This window comes from Carlito syrichta, unplaced genomic scaffold (assembly GCF_000164805.1).
Source record: "Carlito syrichta isolate Samal-C Ts95f unplaced genomic scaffold, Tarsius_syrichta-2.0.1 Scaffold310924, whole genome shotgun sequence".
Classification (NCBI taxonomy): Eukaryota; Metazoa; Chordata; class Mammalia; order Primates; family Tarsiidae; genus Carlito; species Carlito syrichta.
The window spans coordinates 317,319-327,821 of record NW_007255020.1 but is presented as its reverse complement, the minus strand read 5'-3'; positions in this window follow the sequence as shown (position 1 = coordinate 327,821).

Genomic DNA, 10,503 nt, shown 5'->3' with positions numbered 1-10,503 from the left:
GAAGGAAGGGAGGGAGGGAAAAGAAGAGAGAGAGAAAGGGAGGAAGGGAGAAAGGGGAAAGGGGGAAAAGAAGGAAGGAAGGAAGGAAAGAAGGAAGGAAGGAAAGAACGATAGAAAGAGAAAGAAGGAAAAAAGGAAATCAAGAAAAATGATTAGCATAGAAGTTAAGAGAGTTGTTATCTCTGGGGAAGAGTTGGAGGTTTTATTTAGAGAGGGGCATTTGGACTTCAAAGGTACTGAGTAGTGCTCAGTTTCTTAACTTTTTGTGGTAAGTACACAGGTGTTATATGCACTGTATTTTTCAACTCTACACATATTTAAAATACTTTTCCATATATATGACATGCAAGAAGATACCAACACAAAGCTACCTTGTGAAGTAATGAGATCCTGCGTTCACATGTGCTGTCTGGGCCTTGCACAGAGTTCCTAGGAAAGGGGCCCAAGGGTTCTCCCTCTTCCAGAACCCCAATCAGGAGGTAGCAGGAATAACAGTAAAACAGCCAACCCTAGCACAATGCTAGTTTTCAGGCCCATTTAACAGATAGGAGTTACAGTGGTTAGAACCCTCTTGTAATGACCTGGAGTCCACAAAAGACAGCTCTCCAGGGAAAAGCAATCAAGAACCATCTCCTAAACTGTCAGTGAGAGGGTAGCTGGCTGTGTATTTTCCCTTTGCCCATCCTCATTCATTCTCTGCCTTGCTCTATGTCCCAGAGGCTGACGGCCAGGCACTAAATCACCGCTAGGTTTTGCCAACTGGAGGCACTAGCGGGAGATTGGAGGGCAGGCGGGAAAAGAGGTGAAAGGTATCTCTTCCCCTCCAGCTCCCTGCCTTCCCATCCCTTGCTGGTTCTCTTAACACACCCCCTCCCCACAACACACACACTCCTATAAATAGTACCTTATTAAATTCTCTTCAGTTAAACCCTTTTGAGTATACCTTTCATATCTTGCCAGGACCCTGACTGCTGCATTATTTTAATATTTATGTGTCCCTGCCCAGTGGTATTTTTTCATGTTGATATGGATTGGGGGGACCAAAATGTCTTTAGAAGCCCAAATAAGTAGCTCTCTAATGAGGTGGTATTTCAGGCAGTATTCCAGAGAAGTTCTCATGTCTGCTCTCAAATCAGACTGTGCAGCTGGGTTGTCTCTACAAGTAGCCTTGTCCAAGGGAAGACACGCATCTAGAAACATCTTCCAATGGGGGGTGCGGCAGCTCTGGTTTTTTTGTGACTTAAAATACTCAGTGAATTACACTGCTAGCTAATCATAGGGAGATCTGGGAGGATCTGCCACTGGCTTGTGGAATGTGTGTGCCTCTTACAATTCTGTTCCAGAGAAAAGGAAAACCTCCATCAAACTACTGGTAGGGACACATCACTCTCCCCAGTATCCTCACTGGTGGCTTTAAGAGAGGACCTTTTTTATTTCCTTTCATAGGTTGAGTCAGATGCTGACCCACTCTTAGAATTTCTCATCACCTTCCGGCTGCCCTTCGCCTCTGAAGATCAAAGCTCACCTCAGGAGAACCTCCAAAAGGAAGAAACAGCCGACGGAACCCCTGGGGCCTGGCAGGAAAAGCGTAAACAAGTGATTGACGCACTTTGTAGATAGTCCCTGCAGGGGGCGAGTGTGAGTGAGGGGAAGTTGAGGAAGCCTCCAGGATGGGGGCGGGCCTGGAAGGTTTGGGCAACAACTCATTGTTCCTCAGGGTTCCCAGGGAATAAGGTGGGCCTCCAACAAAACAAACGTGTGAGAAGGACAGGCTATTTGTGTTGATAAACACGAAAAGAGGGGAAGTGACTAGCTGGAAAAGGATGGTGGTTGCAAATGGAATGTGCCTTATTCTGGGAATCTGTAGATGTGGCTCTTAGGGGACATGAGAGGGAGGACGAGGGAGAAGGACCTGGTTGCAAATGGAATGTGCCTTATTCTGGGAATCTGTAGATGTGGCTCTTAGGGGACATGAGAGGGAGGACGAGGGAGAAGGACCTGGGACAAAAGGAGGCAGTGTTGGGGACTATTAAACATGTGGGACCTGGAGGTAGGCAGACCTGGGTTCGAATCCTGAGGCCTCTAATTCCTAGCTCTGTAATTTGGCCCTGTTATGTAATTTCTCTGGGCCTTGGTTTTATTATCTGTGAGATGGGAATGATAATCCCTAACCTAGAAGGTTTCCTTGAAAGCTTAATAAGATTATGCACTTCAAGCTTCTGACACATAGAAAGTTCTCAAAAACAAAGTGTTTATTCCTAATGTTGGAATGATGTATGAATGAATGAAGGAGAGGAGTAGGGAGGAAGCGATGTACTGTAGGGAAGCCACACTGTATTGTCAAGCCCCTGTGTTTTAGTGAAGGTTCTGGCAAAGTCACCGTGAGGGTTACTCCCCATGTCTGGAGTTGAGTGTGCCTCCCTGGAACGAGGGTGCCCAACAAGAGGGTCTCTAGGATTTTGAGGTCTCTCTAGTGCCAAAAGCCTGGATTCTAAAGAACTGTAGCCAAATCATGACTAGGACACTCTCTAATTTAAAACAAAAATACCACAAGACAGCTGAGTAAGGTTTGTGCCCATCACAGTGGTCACCCTTATCATAATGTGCTGCCACTTTTCAAAATATATTCAGATTCATTGGTTTAGACATACCTGCAGAGTCAGCCAAATTGAAAAAACATCTCATTGCTTTACAGACACAGATGTCTTCTTTTTGTTTATTTTATTTTATTTTTTTACTAAAATAAACCTCTCGTTCCCTTAAGGCAAATTAGATTCCAGTTCTAGTTTTGCCACTAACTACTGGAGGACTGTAACTTGGTCTCTGTCGTCCTTGGCCCCCCTCTGGAAATGTAGCGGAGGGCGGGTAATAATATCCACTGCACAGCATGGCCATAGACAGGACAAGGGTGAACACGGCAGTACCAATCAAGATGCTGGCCCAGGGCAGGCTGCAAAACACACATGCACGTATGTACGCACATGCATATGCTTAGACATGCCTCCGTTTTCTCATTCCATCCTGATTACCCGCTTTACCACTTCATCCACTGAATAAATTCACAGTCCACTAAACCATCAGGCTCCAAATAACTCTCACCCCAAAACCAAATATACTTTCAGAGGAAAAGATTTGCTACCATGAGGGATATTCGAAGGATGTGCTCAGCCTCTAAAGATTTCCATTTCACACTAAGTCTGTGTGTGTGTGTATGTGTGTGCATTTTGTATTTAGTAAATATCCTATGTGCCTGGATGTACTGCAAAATATATATACATAAATAAAAGAAATTCTTAACCCCTATGAGATTGACAGACAGATCCACATCAGCCTGTGCTGCTTCAGGAAGCCAGGGCTCAGGATGATAAACAAAGGCAGGGAAATTGTGAAGTCCAGGACACATTTTGGAGCCAGCCAGGCCTGGCCTCCAGACTCAGGGAAACCCACTCTGACTGGGTGACCTCTGTCAAGCCCATCATCCTTTGAATTCTCAGTTTATTAATCAGGAACATGGGGTTAATGACATAAGCCTCGTAAAGTTGTCGTGAGGCTCGTTAAGTGCTAATTTCATAAACAAGCAAAGAAACAGCACCAGTTGGGGGGAACATGAGTTCTGTGTAAGTCATAAGGCATCCACATGCCAGCACCATATCCCGTGTAGCAGGGAAAGATGGGGACAGAGGAGGAAGAGGTAGCCAAGCAGTCTTAACTGTGCTGGTGCAGCATCTGGACAGAGAACAGCTCTCCCTGGTTATGTCCAGTGCATGTGTCTCATGTGCTTCCCAAGTGGAAGGGTAGTTTTTGGTCTCTCCCAAGGAAACCATCTCTCAGCCTCTGGCATGGCACCACCCATGCGGCTCTGAAGCTACCCAGCGAGTTTCAGATGTGTTTATGAAATGCTGAGGTCCCCTGGCCCAGGGTTTATCATCCCTGGCCCAGGGAACATTGCTTTACAATGAGCAGTGACATTTACAGCTTCAAAAGTGCACGGGAAACATTTTTCTTGCTGACTCTTCTCTCTCTCTCTCTAATGAAGCAGTCATTATAATCTTTCAAAGGTGAAACTCTGGTGGTCAAAAATGAACCCTAACTTCCCACAGGAGAAACACTGTAAATGTCAGACACCTGGTAGGACTGTCTGGAGTGCCTAGAATCAACGGCTTGAAAACTGTAACAAAAGACCTTTCTTCTTGTTCTGCTGCCACACCTGGCTTCCCAGGTATGTGACCGCAGTCACACAGAGGCCTTAGCTTCAGAAGGGCCCTACTCTTGGTTTAATAATCTGCATCTGAAACTGGAATTGCACAATATAAAAAAGAATAGCAAATTCCATGCTGATAATTTAAAACTTTTTTTTTTTTTTACTGTATTGCTTAGTCTTTACTTAAAACAGGATCTCGCTCTGTTGCCAGGTTAGTCTCTAACTTCTGGGCTCAAGCAATCCTCCTGCCTCAGCCTTCTGAGTAGCTGTGACCACAGGCATGTGCCACCATGCCCAGCTCCTTCTTTACACTTTAAATAGCAAATAAAAAACACCATTGGCCGGGCTCGGTGGCTCAGCCTGTAATCCCAGCACTTTCGGAGGCCGAGGTAAGTGGATTACCTGAGCCTGCAGGTTCGAGACCAGCCCAGGCAACTTGGCAAGACGTCATCCCTACAATAAATAAAAAATTCGCCGGGTGTGGTAGCATGTGCCTGTAGTTACAGCTACTTGGAAGGCTGAGGCAGAAGGATCACTGGAGCCCAGCAGGTCGACGCTGGGATGGCCGTGAGTGCGCCACTGCACTCCAGCCTGGGTGACAGAATGAGACTCCAACTCAAAAAACAAAACAAAACGAAAACACCATGACAAGTTGAGAGATCACAGAAGAAAGGAAACTCTCTCTGTTTTTGTGTATGTAATAGCACTTTTGTCCTGTGGTTTGTTTGGTTTGCTTTTTTTTTTTCCAATTATTTTGAGTCAGGGTCCCACTCTTTGCCCAGGATAGAGTGCAGTGGCATGTTCACAGTTTACCACAGCCTCAAACTCCTGGACTCAGGCAATCCTTCTGCCTTAACCTCCCAAGTAGCTGGGACTATAGGTGCTCACCACCATGTCTGGCTAATTTTGTTTTGATTTTTTTTCTTTTGTAGGGACAAGGTCTCCACAAGTTCGCTGGTTTCAAACTCCTGGGCTCAAACAATTATCTCGCCTCGGCCTCCCACAGTGCTGAGATTATAGGCATGAGCTATCATGCCTGGCCTGTCCTGCATTTTTGTTCTGCACCGGGCCTCGCAAATTATGTAGCCAGCCCTATCTGCGGCTGTGTAGAAAGAGCAGATGCTTCTATCAGAAGGAGGGAAAAGTAAAACAAGCACAAATTATGAGCACTTTAGCATAACTCACCTAATGATAACCACTCTCGTCAGACCTCCCTTCCCAGCTTGCAGTTCTTTCCTCACTGTGTGTGTATGTATCCATTCTTGCCTACATTAACAAACTGTCCGCAGTGGGACACACATTTCTCTCCGTTTCAGTTGTTGTTTGGCATTTTGTCTGGGATTTAATTTAAAATACTTTTAAGGAAAATTTAGAAGGTCTTAAACCCCGTGCTAAAACAAAAGACTGTCTTCCTCCTCCCTGGTCATCTCCCAATGGCCCTGTCTCTCTAGCAGTCTCTCTGCCTCCTTGTTCCTTCCCTGCTACCACTCCAGTTTTTTCACCTGCTTCAGAATTCCTGGAGAGATCATCAGTGGCCCAGAATTTGGAGACACAACCATGGCCTCCTCTACAATCATAGTGCAGAACCGTAGACAGTAGCGAATGCACTTCAGCCACTCACTCACCACTCCTTATGGTAAGCTATACTTATGAACCACAGTTTTGGCCTGAGTTCAGCTAAATGGGATTTCCCAAAATGTGTTTTGAGGGATACTAGGACTTGGAGATGCTCCATGAGAGACGTGTTCTGCATTCAAGGATATTTGAGAGGCACTGCATAATTGTTTCTCTTTTTGAAGACCCACAAAGCGCAAAAGCATTATCAAAGGCTTTGAAAAGTTCTGCAGCAAAAGACAGACAAAACATCCAACATGTTTCACTTTGATTAACCTAGAATTTTCAAAACTCGTTATTTTTCAAAATAGTTTTGATTCTCTTCTTTGGTGGGATCAAAACTTTTGAAAGACCTTCACACCTCTGAATATCCTCGTAATCAATGGTGTAGCACAGTGTTTTCAAGATTGGCTGTGGACTTGCACTCTCTCTATTTGCATTGTACCTCCACCAGGGTTCTCAAGGAAGCCCTTTTAATCTCTCTAAGCCTCAATTTTCTCATAAGTAGATGGGATTAAGAATCCTATTTTATAGGGTTGTTGTGAAGATTAAGTAAGAGTGCATGTGAAATGTACACAGTAGGCATTTGATAAAGGTAAAAGCCTTTGTTGTTATTAAAATCCTAAGAATGCGTTTCCCTCCGCAGTCATATCCTGTTGTCTTCATGTTTCCTGGCCCATCTGTCTCTCCCTGTTTTCTTAACCTTCAACTTTGGGTTCAACTTTGGTTCCATCATGAAGTCAGTGACCAACAGTCTAATAACTTGTATCTGCAGTTCTTACCAATGTCAAGGGTTGTTTTATAAGTCAATTTTTCTTATCACCACCCTGAAACTGAACTGCAGTGGGGAGTGGGCCAGGGGAGGAGAAGAGGCCACTTTTGCTACCCTCTGATGAGGAGTTTGCAGTTTGTGTCCTTATCTGAGAAATGCAGGGGGTTTTTTTTGTTTTTGCTTTGTTTTTAAGGAGATGTTCCTTTAAATGCACCCAGGTTTTTATAGCTATAAATATGCCATAAAATTTGGCTAGGCCCTCTGACTGCTGAGAGACAGACACCCAGCTCAGGGCTGATCAACATCCAGAGGCAGAACATCATGTCCATGGAAGATTCCAGTTAGTGGAACTGTCTGTTCTACACTAAGATTTTAAACCAAAGCAAGAGTACTGACGCAGTTATACAATGTCTTGTGTCGGGCTGACTGTTATTGATGCTTTCTCTGCTTCTTGGGTCATTGTGACAGCTCCGACCACAGGGCCTGGACTCCCTCTGACAGGACCTGATAGGAGGACCCAGGAAAACTTCCTAGACCTGGTGGGAAGAGACCAAGAGGAGAGCCTCGCGAAGTCTCTTCCAGCAAAGTCTTCTGTAGCACTCAGGATCCAGGGCAGGAAGCAGAAACCACTCTAGGTATGTCAAGCCCGCAGCAGTTAGAATTAACCCAAGCAATTAGGTGCTCACTGGAGGAATAGATGTCAAGGGTCACCTTGAGGCTACTGGTTCAAGGTCACTCTTCTGCAACTGCAGCCCAGAGGTCAGGAAACTAATGTCGCTGCTGTTACTGTCACCATGATGGGAACCCATGAAGTTGGGACCAACAACTGGAACTTGGTCTCTGGCCTGGTTCAACCACATCTGCCTATTCTTGCTGGGTTCCTCCTTCCATATCTTACCTGAATTTATCTCAGCCTAAATCTTTCTAGCAGTGAGGGAATCTAGGAAGGTAGATATTGAACCTTCCAGTCTTGATAGTACAGAGAGAGGATGGAGATATGTGGAAGAGGATGGACTGGGCCCCAGAAGAATGTTTCAGACATATTTTCTAGAAAAACAAAAGTAGTTTGCATTTATTAAGTGTCTACTATTTGTCAGATTCTAAGTTAGATGGTTTACATATTTATCCAATTTGGTTTTTACAGCAGTCTTCTGAGGAAGGTATAATCAAAGCTCCATCTTACAGGTGAGAGAACAGAGGATCAGTGAGATTGAATAAATGACTCAAGGCCTGTGATGATTAATTTTTATGTGTCAATTAGGCTATGGTGGCCAATCATTTGATCAAACACATCTAGATGTTGTGGTGAAGGTACTTCTTAGATGTGATGGACATTTAAATCAGTATAAAGCTGATTTCCCTCCATAATGTGATTGGGTCCCATCCAATCAATTGAAAACTTTAAGGGAAAAGAGAGATCCCCTGTGGAAAAGGAATCCAGCCTCCAGCCTCCAGATTGACTTCAAACTCAAGATTGCAGCATAAAACATAAACTCTTGCCAGTACCTGCTAGCCTGCCCAGCAGAATTTGGACTTGCCAGCCCCCAAAATATATTCCTCTCTCTCTCTCTCTCTCTCTCTCTCTCTCACACACACACACACATACACACACACACACACACACACACACACACACACACACACACACACACACATCTGTTTCTCTGGAGAATCTTGGCTAATACAAGGTCTAACAAGAAGCAGAAAATGATATAGCTGAATTTCAAACTCAGGTTTGTCCAATCCAGACTTCAGACAGCCTCCTATTCTTAGACTTTCAACAGCTCCTTCAGTGCTTGGAGAAACTGGGACTCAATGGAGAAAGAGGGACCATGCATCTGAGGCCATCCTAAGTGGAAAGAAAACAATGGTCCACCTACATACACAGATTCAGGTTATGGGAGGAGTGCTGAGTTTGTTTGATAGTCATACTTCAAACATTTACTGAGCACCTATTTGGAGTCAGAGACAGTGTCAAGCTTAATAGAGATGTAGAAAACATATTCAAAACAAACAGTCCCTGACTTGCAGTTTGCAGAAGATGGCCTCAAATTGATATTTCCTTGGAAATCACCTAAAAGCAACAAGGCTTCTTTTCCTGGAAACTCAGGAAACCTAAAAGCAACAAGGAGAATAAGAAACAAAAATTCAAACTCCATCTTTTTTAAAACTGTAAGAAAGTTGAAACTCTGACTAGGTGCAAAGAATGTCAAAAGATGGAACAAACTTGAGGGGCGAGGAAGGGAGGTGGAGACGGTGTGGAGACGGTGGCAGAGGTTGCCGAGCTCAGAGAGTTGGCCAAGCACACGCACCCAAGCAGAGGGCACACCTGAAGTTGTAAAACATAAACTCTTTGCTTACAAGAGTGAGGACTGGGTACCCAGACCAGGAATCAGAGCTTCCTTGGATCTGGTTTGGTCCTGAGGAAAGAGGCACTAAGCAATCCATGTCTGCAGGAGACTGTCAGAGTGGAGTGGGGGCTGGGAGGAGCAGAGAGGCTTTCTTTGGTACCGGGCTATTGTCTGTCTACATCCATTGTACAAAGAGAAGTCAAGACTCAAATTTACATCCCTGGGTTATAAGGAATATTTGTCAAGTTTCTGATCAAGGTAAACTCTTCATTTATTTATCAAAAGTCTACATAAAGGTGATTTCTGCTTCTAAACAAAATGGAGTAACAGGGACTGGAGTTACTCTCTACTTGGAAAAAAAAAACTGAAAAAGCAGAAAATAAGCCGGGCTCGGTGGCTCAGCCTGTAATCCCGCATCTTTGGGAGATTGAGGTGAGTGGATTGCCTGAGCCCACGAGTTCGAGACCCGCCTGGGCAACTTAGCAAGATCTCATCTCTACAATAAATAAAAAATTAGCCAGGCGTGGTAGCACGCACCTGTAGTTCCGGCTATTTGGAAGGTTGAGATGGAAGGATCGCCGGAGCCCAGCAGGTTGAGGCTGCAGTGGCCGGGAGCGGCCACTGCACTTCAGTCTGGGTGACAGAGTGAGACTCCAACTCAAAAAAAAAAAAAAAAGAAAAGAAAAGAAAAAGCAGAAAATAACTATTGGAAGCAATGATGTTCAAAATATTGGACATTGTTTAGTGACATTCAATGATCTCTGAGAGATGGGAAATAATTAAGTGAACCCTACAATTGTTCCAGATTACTGCTCAGAGAGTTTTAAAGTCATGGTGGAGAGGGAGGGAAACCTAGTCAGAACGTGGTAGTCTCATAACTCAGAGGAAGAAGCTGAAAGACCTGAAAGGCTAACAGGATGAGTTTTCGGGGCAGAATAGCAGAAGAGAGCATCACATGCACACGCTATGGGGAGGAGGTGCTCTCTCCAGAGATCTGTAGAGGGCCCGCTTGAGTCTTCAACTGAGTACTGATCAGTGCATACATGTGAACAAGTTACCTGGAGCATGAGGGGACAAGAACCAAGCCAGGCATGGTGGCTCACACCTGTAATCTCAGCACTTTGGGATGCTGAGGCAGGAGGATTCTTAAGGCCATGGATTGCTCAAGACCAGTTTGGGGAACATAAGGAGGCCTTGTCACTACAAAAAATTAAAAATTATCTGGGTGTGGTGGTGCACACCTGTGGTCCCAGCTACTAAGGAGGGTGAGACATGAGACTCTCTTGAGCCCAGAAGGTTGAGGCTGTGGTGAGCCACGCTCACATCACTGCACTCCAGTCTGGGCAACAGAGGGCGACCCTGTCTCAAAAAGAAAGAAAAAGTCTCCTGAAGAAAAATCCCCACCTAAGATCAGGGACAAGGCAAGGATATCTGCTCTAACTGCTTCTGCTGATACAGAACATGGATGAATCTCATAACATTCATACTGAAAAAAAAGCCAGATCTGCTGGGCTCGGTGGCTCAGCCTGTAATCCCACGCCTTTGGGAGGCTGAGGTGAGTGGGG